The sequence below is a fragment of the Lactuca sativa genome, chromosome 3, assembly GCF_002870075.4.
Source record: "Lactuca sativa cultivar Salinas chromosome 3, Lsat_Salinas_v11, whole genome shotgun sequence".
NCBI lineage: Eukaryota > Viridiplantae > Streptophyta > Magnoliopsida > Asterales > Asteraceae > Lactuca > Lactuca sativa.
Window position 1 is genome coordinate 51,096,619 of NC_056625.2, and position 13,926 is coordinate 51,110,544.

A 13,926-nucleotide genomic window follows, 5' to 3' on the forward strand; every position below is an offset into this window, starting at 1 on the left:
AAAATATGATGTCTAAATATGAAAAAATTGGAAGAAAAATGCAATTTTCAAAACAATATGTCTTAATATAAAAAACTTTGAATGTTTAATGCAATTTTGTAATGTATAATGTCTTAATAGTTACAAAATGTAAAATAAGATGCAATTTTAAAGTATGATGACTTAATATGAAAAATTAGAAGAAAAATACAATTTTCAAAGCATGATGTTTTAATATGAATTTTTTTGAAAGTTTAATGTAATTTTGTAAAGTATAATATCGTAATTGGTAAAAAAAATTGAAATTTTTGAAAATAAGATGCAATAAGTATGATGAATTAACATGAAAAAATTAGAAGAAAAATATAATTCTCAAAACATGATGTCTTAATAAGAAAAAATTTGAAAGTTCAATGTAATTTTGTAATTTATAATGTCATAATTGGTAAAAAAATTGAAAATTTTGAAAACAAGATGCAAATTTCAAAGTATGATGACTTAATATAAAAGAATTAAAAGAAAAATGCAATTAGCAAAACATGATGTCTTAATATGAAAATTTTTGAAGGTTTAATGCAATTTTGTAATATATAATATCTTAATTCGTAATTTTTTTTTTTGAAAATAAGATACAATTTTTAAAATATGATGACTAAATATGAAAAAGAAAACGCAAATTTTAAAGTATGATAACTTAATATGAAAAACTTGTAAGAAAAAGGCAATTTTCAAAGTATTATGGCTTAATATGAGAAAACAGGAAGAAAAATGCAATTTTCAAAACATGATGTCTTAACTGGAATGGAATCACTGTGCCGTTGGCGCTGGAATTAAAATGCACAACGGATTTGCATAAGACTTACATACCAACATAACAAAATATTTATAGCAACAGATTTCTTACATAAGGAGAGTTACATACCAAGATAATATTTATAGCAAAAGATTACTTGCATAAGGGTTACATAGCTACATATTGTTTATTTATAGCAGAAGATCACCAGGTCATCATTGATCCTATAGATAGCAGGTTCATCAGTATCACCAACTTTGTGGTGTCTAACATTCACAACCTGTTCACATTCAAGAAAAAGAAAAATATAACTGAAACATTAAAAAAATGGAAATATAAAAGTATTAAAAAGTATTTGATATTTTACCTTTAAATGGCCTGTTTCATGGGAAACCCATTTGTTAATGTCGGTAGGAAACTGTGCATTGCCAGATTTTGCATTTCTATTATAAATTTTGTGTCTTTTTTCCATTAGATGCAAAATGGAATATTATAATTATATTATTAGTACTTTAGAGAAATACACTTACTTATTCCGAGCTTCCTGCATTTTTCACTGGTGAGTTAGAGAATCTACATAACATAACATAACATCCGGTTTAATTTCAACCAAATATATAAAATGGTTACAAAGTTTGGACACAAAACTGTGAAATATTCCATAGTTGTTGCTAAAGAGATCTAAAGATCCATAGGACACAATCCTTGTATTATTTCTTGCCTACAATATCAAAAGAAAGATAATTAGAAGGTTTTTTTATGCTTTTTTGGAATCCTTTTCCCAGTTACTCAATTTTTATATTACTAAAAAAAACAAAACATATTTTTAAGTGTGTATGTTTGTTAGGGCTGGCAAATATGTACCACAGAGAACCAACCAACATGTTACCAACCGAACCAATAAAATCGGTAGCCAAGTTGTTTGGTTGCCAATATATTTGGCTGGTAATACCATGCCAATTAAGTAATCTTGGTATGGTAATGGTATGAAATTTTGAATACCACGGTTGTACCGTACCAACCAACTTTTATATATATATATATATATATATATATATATATATATATATATATATATATATATACACACAAAGAAATATGAGTTCTCATATCTTCATGTATTAACTAGAATAACAACTAACAAGTCTTAGGATTACTAAACTACGCATTGATAGACAAATTTCTCAATATTTATTTTTTGATGTGCACGAGATCGGTGATACAAAAGCACATCATACTAATACATAAAAGGAATACTAACTTCTCATTCATTGTACTGTTTCCATTTTCTTCCTCTGGCAACTTGTTAGGGGTGGACCTATTTTAATCCTTTTAGCAGTTTCCGAAAAAAAATACTAACAAAAGTGAGTGAAGCAACGACCAAATGTCCACAAATTCAACTTATATTCACGTATAGTACATATTAGTTAAAACTTTTGGTATATACCAAATACCAATATGTACCAACCAAATTTGTTGGTAGCCAAATTAATTGGTACCAAGTACACTTGGTACGGTACTGATAGCTAAAATTTGATATCAACTATAGTTGGTACGGTACATGGTTTGGAAAAAAAAAACTCGGTACCGTACCAATTCCACCCCTAATGTGTGTTGGTGGGGGGGGGGGGGGACCTGAATAACCAAAACAAATGAGATTGAAGACCTACAGAGGGAAGGTAGAGTTAACAGCTTGGACTTTGGATTAGTAGAATAGGTTGATGGAGAAGCTGGAAGAACTTTCAAAACCTGTAAAATGAGTCAAAGGGTAAAAGGGTCGTATTCATATACATCCCTGACTCACAAGCCAACCAAATACACGTTGAATATAATCACAATTAATAAAAGATAATAAATACAAATGAGAAATCACAAATTCAAATTCCTACCTCTATGAGATTAATTCAAGACAACAATCAATGGATTAAAAGATGGTTTCCAAATGATAAAGATTAACCCACTCACAAAAACAAATAAAGACACAGTGAAGACATAATTCATAATTATATTCATCATATAACTTCATTAATTGACCTTATTCCCTTGCACTACTAGAAAAACAGTCTTTTACGACGCGCAATCAATGACACGTGCTAATAGAGGATACGCATTTGTGCGTGCCCTAAAAATCGATGTCAGTTTTCCAAAATTTAAAGGATAGAAGACACGCATTTGTGCGTGCCGTACAATTAGTGTCAAACAAAACAAAATTAAAAACATGGAGGGCGCTTATTTTAAGTGTGTGTCGTCTACAAATGTCGCTTTATATTTTTTTAACTAAACGCGCGTTTTTAAAGAGGGATCTGAAATTCTAAAATTTTGAATACCCCGCTTCTCACTCTGATCCTATGGGTCGCGTTACCTCTCGCACAGAGCCATTCTCTCCCTTTTTTCTCTCTCTCTCTCTCTCTCTCTCTCTAACCCTAGACATAACCACTGGCCATTCACGTTCCTTCTTCCCCGCCGCTATATTCTTCTTGCTCCATATAATAAAATCGGCGACTAAACAATCAGGCTCACTTCTTATTTTGCTTCTCCGTCTCCCACAAAAACCCTAGTTTCTATCACCAGTTCTTTTTCCTCACCGACGATCTCATCTAAACCTCATTCTTCCGTTCTCTTCTTATAATTCTTAAACCCCGCTTCAAAGAACTAGGGATGCGGACCTCACAAAATCCTTCATAGAACCGGCGATTGGGGATCTGCAACTCTTCACGTTGACAACGCCCTACTGCAACTTACGGTGGGGCCCAATGGTGAAGCAATTACATAACATGGTTGACTACTCTGGAGTCCTCACTTTTTCTGTGTGAGAAGAGGGTAAGAGGATGAAGAGGTGGAAGATTTTCAAAAGTCAAGGCTGAAGAAGGAGAAAAATATTCAACGGTACATATTTACTTTCGTATTCATCTTCTTCCTATCTATCTTCCCGTAAATACAAAATTAATCCCACTATTGAATTAGTGAATTGGGGGGTTAGGGTTTGGAGTGATTTGGGGAGAATATGAGATTGGGTAGTCTTCTTCCTATCTATCATCTTCCTCTGCATATAAATCCACCCCTCATCGTCATCTAAACACAAATTAACCTTCATACTTCTTCACTCAGAAGTGTTCAGAAACAAGCTCAAAGCCTCAACACAAGATCCCCATGATGTCCATATCTCGATCCAGCCTGCTTCTGAGCCTTCTGCTTTCTCTTGCTTTTACTACAATATTCGCAGAAACACATAACTATGTGTTCAAAGTACGCCCTTATATTATACATAGTGTGCCATAATCATCATATACATTTTTTGTGCAACTAATGTTCATGTTAATTTCAACAGTTATGCAAGATGGTATTACATCTTTTCTTTTACTTAGCCCTTGTGATGCGTCTTAGATAACATGAGGAAACTGTAATGCAAGATGGTATGACATCTTTTCTTTTACTTAAATCGATCTTTAATTTCTATTTCAGTGAATATTTATGCTTTCTGCATCTATCTATACTTTGGGTTGGTTTCTTTTTTGTGTTATGTTGCTGTTTGTTGGAATTTGAAATTCCCTTATTTAAGGTTCTACTGAGTTTTCCTCCTGTTGCTGTTTGTTGGGAATTATGATGTTGATATTTACCTTTTCTACCCTCAAATTTCAGGTACATGGTTACATCCATGTTGTAAATTTAGCAGATGGACACACTGCTGCTTTGAAGATACTCTCGGACCCTAATATAGGTGTGTATCTCTTTCTGATTGCAGATGACATTTTTTAGTTTTGGAAATTTTGTTCTGTTTGACATTAAATCAAACCATTATCTTTTTTTTAGGCTGTGAAGTCTACAACTTAGGAACGGGTAAGGGCACATCTGTGTTGGAGATGGTAGCAGCTTTTGAAAAGGCATCCGGAAAGGTATTACAATTACAATCTTGTAAATATGTTATCTAGTTTCTACCCAATGTTGATAAAGAAAATATACTTGTATTTAGTTGTTTATTTTAAGAAAATTTACCCAATTATAGCAATCTCATCCAAATCCCAACAATTTTCACTGCTATAATAATAATAAAACCGAAAGTAGGCGTCGACCTGTAATGTTTTTGTTTGTCCAGCGAATTCCTATTGTGACAGCTAGGCGTCGACCTGGCAATGCTGAGGTGGTAAAAACCTTACACTAGCTTCTGGGAATCTTAAAACTGCAAGATCAAGTGAAAATTTTACAAATTAATTATAATTTTCAGAAACGGGTGGAAGGTTTGTTAATTTATAATCTAACTACTATTACTAAAGAACCAACATGACATTTAAAGATAGTACAAATAGAGAATGAAACAGAGGGCACTACGAACATGTTATAACTCAACTTCTGACCTGTGTTTACATAAATATAATTTAGAGTCAGGGTATTGTAGGTTACAGTTTGTGTCAAAAAGATACTCAGTTGAAACCCCCAAAATTAGAGTTCATATATATATATATATATATATATATATATATATATATATATATATATATATATATATATATATATATATATATATATATATATATATATATATATATATATTGCATGTTATCCTTAGACTATATAATGTGTCAAATGGACTTCTCCAGTTTTTTAAATATCCCACAAAAAGACACCTGATAGTAACAAATATATAAGGATTGACAGATCATCTTTCAAGTGCTAATTTTGCAAATAACCTATATTGAGTATTGGTTAAAAGAAAAAATAAATAATAATAACTACATGAAATAATGAACTTTTCAAAATGTCTCATTCCATTATAATATCTTTGTGACTTAATGTTTTGGAACTTGATTGCTTACTGATAGTTGTTTGATTCTGGTGTTCTATTTTTTCAGAGAAACTGGATGACTAGCTAATCCAAAGGCTTCCATTTACGGATTAGTCGCCTCTTCCTCTTTAAGAAAATTAGGGCTTTCATCAAGAAACCTTCAATTGCAGTTGATGACTCAATATTTAAGGGTCCTAATCAGGTATTTTGTTTTCCCAAAACATGAAAATTTGTAAAGTGAGACTGAGAGCCACTTGGTATAAAAAAAATACATCTTTTCTACTGCAGTGCCAGAGAGTGTAAAAAACAACTGACCAATTAAACTGTTATCATTTCCAAGATCCTTGTTCTCTTAAACAAAAAGATTCAACATTTTATAAAATTAACCAATTAATGTAATGTAGTAAATATTTGCTAATGATTTATATGAAAGAAGGTAAAGTACTATTTTTAGAAATGGTTCCAAGGCAGTCTATTAGTTCTTCTTTGGTCATTCCAATACCAGTGTCTCTACAATAAGGGTAAAAAAAGGTTTATAAATCTCTTGTAGAGTTGTATTTTATGAGGAAAGATTCAAGAATGAAGAAAAGTAAGTAATCTTATGATATTGTGATTGTCCCTTTTTCTGGATCAGGTTTAATTTGGATTTCAAGCTCACCAGCATCTCCAAGTAATGAGGGATCCGTTACACTTAAGAATATCAGCTTATCAAGAGCATCACTTGCATTACTAAAAGAAGGTTTCTTGTTAGAACTTTTGTTTTTAAAAACGATAAAAGATGGAGGAAATCAAGCATGAAGCATGTAGACTGTAGAGATGTTTTTACATGTAAATTTATATATTGTAAGAAATAGAATTGTAAGACATTAAATTTTATGAAATGGATTATATTTTTTGTATATGATATTTTATTTTATATTGTGACATTAAATGCAAATTTAATTTGAAAATTAGTAAATCTATAAAAAATAATTTTTTTTAACATTTAAAATTATGATACGCAAACATGCGTGTCATCTTCATTTATGACATGGCCTTTCTTGACAGAGGCTTTCTTGATACGCATTGCGTGTCATTAACACGCGCGTCGTAAGGTTACGACACGCGAATGCGTATCTTCTTCCTTTATGACAGGGCCTTCCTTGATACGCATTGCGTGTCGTAACCGCGCGTCGTAAATGCGCGTCATAAATGCGCGTCGTAAATGCGCGTCGTCTATAGACGACGCGCTACGACACGCAAAAGCGCGTCGTCTCTCTTTATGACAGGGCCTTCCTTGACACGCATTTGCGCGTCGTCTGAGCGTTTTACGACGCGCAATGAGCGTCGTAAAAGACCTTTTTTCTAGTAGTGTTGAATGCTTAGAACATTATTGAATTTTAATAAAAATCCATAACATAACAAAACTATGAATAAAGATTAGTTGGATTGTATAGTCTCTGTCCACTCCTCCCTTTTGATTGGTTGGCAAGTAACAATTGTTAGGTGATGAGATTCAAAGGACAAAGGAATTAATATTATCGTAAATTTGAACATACAATGAAACTCACCTCTATTCTTCTAATTTCTACTTGAAGTTTCGGTTTGTGATGACTTTCCCATTCTTGAATTTTAATCTGTTTGTGTATAAATCTGAACACATCATAAATAATGTTTATAAAAAATATTTAAAATCTGAAATAACATTGATAAACAAATAATAGTGGATGAGTGTTCTACTGTTGTGATCTTCCCACGCAACCACGCATTTCTCAAACTCAACTCTCGACGCCTCCTCAGCCAAAATGTGCCCTTCATCGCTTTCTTTTCCGTTTCCTCCTTATTTGCCTAAGTTGCAATGTTCATCTTTCTAAGTTTGTACCCCTACTTGTAAAGGCTCCTTCCGTGTTGTAAGTTTATTTGACATGATATACGAAAAAAGAGCATATAAAATGACCAATTTCCCCTAAATCAATCCTGTGCTACAGTGAAAGTGACTAACGATTAAAATATGCTTTAAAAAGTCGAAAATAGTCATTGTATCTTTTTTAAGAGTCAAGAATGTACTATTTTGACTTTCAAAATTCAAATTTACCTTGTCACAAATTGATAATATGTCTTAAGTATAAAAGGGTAACATCAACATTTTACTACTTTGTGATGCTTAGAGTCACATGTTATATAAAAAAAAGTAAGGAAAATGTTAATATGCATTTTCATATTAGACAGATTTCATATATGGTAAGCTAAATAAGGAATTTTGAGTAGCAATGGAATGAAAGATCACCTTCAATTTTAAGATTTACTTTTTCAACTTCTTCTTCAATGTTCTTATTGTCTAAAATACTCTTTTTCTTGGTGAAGAAAAATTCAGTACAATCAACTGTTTGTAATGATCAGTACGTGGAATTTGGTAACTTTAGCTTATAGCTTTGTAAACACGGACCTGCATTTAAGACCAGACCTTAGATAATATATAACATAGTATAAGGAAAGTATAATGTAAGTAACAATAATCTAGTTGCATTTTTTTTGTGGATAGTGTGTGTGTGTGTGTGTATGTGTTGAGATTGTGAGAGTTTTACCATACTGCCACAGTGCCACTACAACCATTGGGTTGAGATCAAGTTGCATAACCCAAACACCATGTTTGGCTGCCAGGTGGACGGAATCCAAACATCCAATCTCATGTAAATCGTTCAAGTTCCATGTTCGCGACTCCTTGTTCTTATCCATACCCATGTTTATAGTTTTAATTTAATGTATAAACGTTGAATTTACCTCTATTTTTACTCTGTAATAGCGACGACCAGATTGGCCAATCTCAAAGCCCAGTGACATGCTATCCATGATTCCCCCTTTTTTTATGACCTATTGTATATGACCAGTTTCAGTTTCTTTTACAAACAGAGAAAAGAGAAGACAAAAAGGAGAAGAAAGATTTCATTCTCATTTCTTACTGAACATGATTACAGAGAAAAGAATATATACCACATCTAAACTGCACCGTCTAAGCTAACATGCACTAAACTATATTAACAAACTTATTTACATGGATAAACGACATAGTTTAGCTAACTAACCCACTAATACAAAACGATGTAGTTTTACCAACAACTATAACAGATAGTATAGTCCAAAAGTTTCCCGTCCAAATCCCCTGTATAAGACATTGGCCATCAGTCATAAAAATCAGAAAAAAAAAAAGTTCCAATCAAAATCAATTACAAAACTATCTCAATACTATGCCGACAAAAATTAGATAATTGCTTCCCTTACCAGATCAGCCTAACATCTATTACCATATTAAAAATATGACATATTGAATGAATATAGGGCTTATTGAGACCGCTAATAACACCAACCTTTTTATTTGGTTAATCATTGGAGTATGAATCCATGTTTCCTAATTAAAAAAAAATGATTACTTTGAAGGATGACGAAAAGAAAGAAACACCGACTCGAAACAGGAAGGCATAATTGAATTAAAAAAGGATAGAATTGAATTGAATAAGTGTTTTGATGTTGTCAGATGTGAGTCACAAATCGATTAGGATACATGGTGTAGAGGCGGCGTTTATCTGATGTCATAAATTTTAAACAAAAAATATATTTTCATGGAAGAAGGAAGAACCGAAAGGGAGAAGCTAGATGAAGACGAACCCTCTCATCACATCTGACTGCTTTTCCCTCCATAGGTCCGACAATATGTATAAGCCCCTGTTATCACCAGCAAAATCAAAATAATTAAAGCATCAGGTTCAAGTGAAGCCATAAGAAAACATGGATATTGAAATAGAAGGCGTGTTGAAGCGAGGAAGAAAGCAAGAAACCTTAAGTTTCTTCGATTGAGATTTTGCTACGGCTGTGGATATCAGACGGTTATTTGTTATCGCCTCATTCTCCGGCGATCACCAAAGCAGTTCCATGAGCAGTTCAGGAAAAAAAAACATCTCCCAAGAGTTAGAAGCAACGGAGGATCAAGGTGGAGAGAAGCCCTAATCGAGGAACAGGAATAGAAGATGGTGGAAGAGATTTATTGTACCGACATAAGTATAAGCGATGGCGTAGGTGGGAAAGAACGGTCGAACGTCGGCAAGAAATGGAACAGAAGAATCTCCAAAGATGATGGGCGGCAACACAATAATGAAAACAGATAAGAAGCGAAGATAAGAATGGAAAACCTTATGGCGGTTCGTGAACTTCCGTGTGAAAATACGAAAGGGGAAAAAAGTTCAGTGCACACAATCAGAAATACAATACAACTTTCGTGTGAAAAGATGAAAGAGAAAAAAGTTTAGTGTTCCCCAATTTTTAAGCGTTTATGTATATATAAATATGATTTTTTTTTGAAAGTTTAATGCAATTTTGTAATGTATAATATGATAATTGGTAAAAAAAATTGAAAAGTTCGAAAATAAGTTGCAATTTTTAACGTATGATGACTTAATTTGGAAAAATTGGAAGAAAAATGCAATTTTCAAAACATGATGTCTTAATATGAAATTTTTTGAAAGTTTAATGCAATTTTGTAATGTATAATATCTTAACTAGTAAAAAAAATGATAATTTTAAAAGTAAGATGCAAATTTTAAAGTATGATTACTTAATTTTAAAAAAGTAGAAGAAAAATGGAATTTTCAAAACATGATGTCTTAATATGAAAATTTTTAAAAGTTTAATGCAATTTTGTAATGTATAATATCTTAATTGGTAAAAAAAATGATAATTTTGAAAATAAGATGCAATTTTTAAAGTACGATTACTTAATTTTAAAAAATTAGAAGAAAAATGTAATTTTCAAAACATGATGTCTTAATATGAATTTTTTTGAAAGTTTAATTCAATTTTGTAATGTATAATGTATTAATAAGTACAAAAATAAGATGCAATTTTCAAAGTATGATGACTTTTATCCAATATTGTAAAAAGATGTAATTTTTAAAGTATGATGCAATTTTGGTAAAAAAATTGAAAATTTCAAGAATAAGATGCTATTTTTAAAATATGATGATTTAATATGAAAAAATGGAAAGAAAAATGCAATTTTCAAAACATGATGTCTTAATATGAAAACTTTTGAAAGTTGAATGCAATTTTGTAATGAATAATGTCTTAATTGGTAAAAAAAAATTATATTTTGAAAATTAGACGCAATTTTTAAAGTATGATGACTTTATACGAAAAAATTGATAGAAAAATGCAACTTTCAAAGTATAATGGCTTAATATGAAAAATTGGAAGAAAAAGGCAATTTTCAAAATATGATGTATTAATATGAAATTTTTTGAAAGTTTAATGCTATTTTGTAATGTATAATATGTTAATTGGTAAAAAAATTGAAAAGTTCGAAAATAAGTTGCAATTTTTAAAGTGTGATGACTTAATTTTAAAAAATTGGAAGAAAAATGCAATTTTCAAAACATGATGTCTTAATATGAATTTTTTTGAAAGTGCAATGCAATTTTGAAATGTAAAATATCGTAATTGGTAAAAAAAATTGAAATTTTTTAAAATAAGATGCAAATTTTAAAGTATGATGAGTTAATATAAAAAATTGGAAGAAAAATACAATTTGCAAAACATGATGTCTTTTGTAGGTTTAATGCAATTTTGAAATGCATAATGTCTTAGTTGGTAAAAAAATGAAAATAAGATGCAATTTTTAACATATGATGACTAAATATGAAAAAAACTGGAAGAAAAATGCAATTTTCAAAACAATCTCTTAATATGAAAAACTTTGAATGTTTAATGCAATTTTGTAATGTATATAATGTCTTAATAGTAACAAAATTTAAAATAAGAAGCAATTTTAAAATATGATGACTTAATATAAAAAAATTGGAAGAAAAATACAATTTTCAAAAGATGATGTTTTAATATGAAATTTTTTGAAAGTTTAATGTAATTTTGTAAAGTATAATATCGTAATTGGTAAAAAAATTGAAAATTTTGAAAACAAGATGCAAATTTTAAAGTATGATGACTTAATATAAAAAAATTAAAAGAAAAACGCAATTAGCAAAACATGATGTCTTAATATGAAAATTTTTGAACGTTTAATGCAAATTTGTAATATATAATATCTTAATTGGTAAAAAAAATTGAACATTTTGAAAATACGAAAAAACGCAAAAACGCAAATTTTAAAGCATGATAAATTAATAGGAAAAATTGTAAGAAAAATGCAATTTTCAAAACGTGATGTCTTAATATGAAAAAGTTTGAAAGTGTAACGCAAATTTGTAATTTATGATATCTTATTAGGTAAAAAAATTTAAAAATTTAAAAACAAGACGAAATTTTCAAAGTATGATGCATAATATGAAAAAATTGGAAAAAAATGCAATTTTCAAAACATGATGTCTTAATATCAAAATTTTTGAAAGTTTAATGAAATTTTGTAATGTATAATATTCGTAAAAAAAATTGAAAATTTCGAAAATATGTTGCAATTTTTAAAGTATGATTACTTAATTTGAAAAAATTGGAAGAAAAATGCAATTTTCAAAACATGATGTCTTAATACGAAATTTGTTGAAAGTTTAATGCAATTTTGTAATGTATAATGTCTTAATAAACACAAAAATTAAATTTTTTAAAATAAGATGCAATTTATAAAGTATGATGAGTTAGTATGAAAAAATTAAAAGAAAAATGTAATTTTCAAAACATGATGTCTTAATATGAAAAAGTTTGAAACTTTAATCCAATATTGTAATAAGATGCAAATTTTAAAGTATGATGCAATTTTGGTAAAAAAAAATTGAAAATTTCAAAAATAAGACGCAAATTTTAAAGTATGATGATTTAATATGAAATAATGGGAAGCAAAATGCAATTTTCAAAACATGATGTCTTAATATGAAAACTTTTGAAAGTTTAATGCAATTTTGAAATGTATAATTTCTTAATTGGTAAAAAAATTAAAAGTCTGAAAATAAGACGCAATTTTTAAAGTATTATGACCAAATTTGAAAAAATTGGAAGAAAAGTGCAATTTTTAAAACATTATGTGTTGATAGGAAATTTTTTGAAAGTTTGGTGCAGTTTTGTAATGTACAATTTATAATGTCTTAATAGACAAAAATTTTGAAAATTTTCAAAATTATATGCAATTTTATAGCATCATGACTTAATATGAAAATTTTAGAAGAAAATTGCAATTTTCAAAAAATGATGTCTTTATGAAAAAGTGTGAAAGTTTAACGAAATTTTCTAATTTGTGATGTCTTAATAGGTAAAAAAATTTAAAAATTTTAAAAAAAATGCAGTTTTCAAATTATGATGGCTTAAAATGAAAAAATTGGATGAAAAAATGCAATTTTGAAAATATGATGTCTTATTATGAAATTTTTTGAAAGTTTAATGTCATTTTGTAATGTATAATAATGTAAAATGAAAAAAAAATGAAAATTTTGAAAATAAGATGTAATTTTTATAGTATGATGAGTTAACAGAAAAAATTGGAAGAAAAATGCAATTTGCAAAACATGATGTCTTCATATGAAAATTTTGAAGGTTTAATGCAATTTTGTAATGAATTATATCTTAGTTGGTAAAAAAAATGAAAATTTTGAAAATAAGATGCAATTTTAAAATATAATAACTAAATATGAAAAAATTGGAAGAAAAATGCAATTTTCAAAACAATGTCTTAATTTGAAAAACTTTGAATGTTTAATGCAATTTTGTAATGTATAATGTCTTAATAGTTACAAAATTTAAAATAAGATGAAATTTTAAAATATGATGACTTAATATAAAAAATTGGAAAAAAAAATACAATTTTCAAAAGATGATGTTTTAATATGAATTTTTTTTGAAAGTTTAAAGTAACTTTGTAAAGCATAATATCGTAATAGGTAAAAAAATTGAAAATTTTGAAAACAAGATGCAAATTTTAAAATATGATGACTAAATAAAAAAAATTAAAAGAAAAATGCAATTACCGAAACATGATGTCTTAATATGAAAACTTTTGAAGGTTAAATGCAATTTTGTAACATATAATATCTTAATTGCTAAAAAAATTTGAAAAAATTGAAAATAAGATGCAATCTTTAAAATATAAAAAAACGCAAATTTTAAAGTATGATAAATTAATATGAAAAAAATGTAAGAAAAATGCAATTTTCAAAGTATAATGGCTTAATATGAAAAAATAGGAAGAAAAATGCAATTTACAAAACATGATGCCTTAATATGAAAAAGTTTGAAAGTTTAATGTAATTTTGTAATTTATGATCTCTTATTAGGTAAAAAAATTTAAAAATTAAAAAACAAGACGAAATTTTCAAAGTATGACTCTTAATATGAAAAAAATGCAATTTTCAAAACATGATGTCTTAATATCAAAATTTTTGAAGATTTAATGCAATTTTTTAATGTA

At 28.8% G+C, this 13,926-nt stretch overlaps 1 long non-coding RNA gene across 25 annotated transcripts; it reads right to left on the reverse strand.

The window, feature by feature from the left end:
• Nucleotides 1-810: 810 nt before the first annotated feature.
• Nucleotides 811-9,835, reverse strand: LOC111891848 (uncharacterized). 25 transcript variants are annotated; one of them, XR_008230810.1, is made up of 12 exons: nucleotides 9,365-9,829; nucleotides 8,897-9,251; nucleotides 8,615-8,691; nucleotides 7,103-8,402; nucleotides 6,211-6,281; nucleotides 5,998-6,062; nucleotides 5,584-5,678; nucleotides 2,443-4,949; nucleotides 1,421-1,493; nucleotides 1,303-1,345; nucleotides 1,140-1,215; nucleotides 811-1,052 (listed from the first exon to the last, which is right to left on the reverse strand). It is a non-coding gene; the product is annotated as an uncharacterized LOC111891848 (long non-coding RNA). The 25 variants fall into 25 exon arrangements; XR_008230807.1 differs by having other exon boundaries at nucleotides 1,140-1,493; nucleotides 2,443-2,521; nucleotides 4,843-4,949; nucleotides 9,365-9,817; XR_008230812.1 differs by having other exon boundaries at nucleotides 1,140-4,949; nucleotides 7,103-7,977; nucleotides 8,117-8,402; nucleotides 9,365-9,835.
• Nucleotides 9,836-13,926: the final 4,091 nt, after the last annotated feature.